The sequence below is a fragment of the Pteropus vampyrus genome, unplaced genomic scaffold (assembly GCF_000151845.1).
Source record: "Pteropus vampyrus isolate Shadow unplaced genomic scaffold, Pvam_2.0 Scaffold69, whole genome shotgun sequence".
Lineage (NCBI taxonomy): Eukaryota > Metazoa > Chordata > Mammalia > Chiroptera > Pteropodidae > Pteropus > Pteropus vampyrus.
Window position 1 is genome coordinate 5,977,532 of NW_011888850.1, and position 342 is coordinate 5,977,873.

General features: G+C 34.8%; 1 protein-coding gene and 1 pseudogene across 2 annotated transcripts in view; one reads left to right on the forward strand and one right to left on the reverse strand.

Moving 5' to 3' along the window:
• CHN2 (chimerin 2) overlaps positions 1 to 342 on the forward strand; it is a 274,342-nt gene that overhangs the window by 117,820 nt on the left and 156,180 nt on the right. The gene's annotated exons all lie outside the window — the stretch shown is intronic.
• LOC105293189 overlaps positions 1 to 342 on the reverse strand; it is a 14,527-nt pseudogene that overhangs the window by 13,374 nt on the left and 811 nt on the right.

The window sequence follows — 342 nt, forward strand, 5'->3', positions numbered from 1 at the left end:
GGCAAGACTGCTTGTCCTATGTATACACTCAATTTAGATTAGATTTATAGGAGTACAGGCTAGTTCGTCTTACTTGGATATAAAGTCTTTCTCCCGACCCCTAATCTTAAACAGATGAATGGCCAGAAAGATCCAGATGAAGACACAGCAAAAGAATTTCTTTTGAGAGTATGACCAGGGCTGAAGTTATATGGAGGATATGAATGTGGATAGATAAGCAAAGATACGTGTATAAAAGAGGCTTTTATACCCACAGTGTGGCATGAAGAAAAAATTTTAAAATGCTAACTAACCATAGTTTTTATTTTGTATATTATAACTTCAACATTGGAGCATAATTAC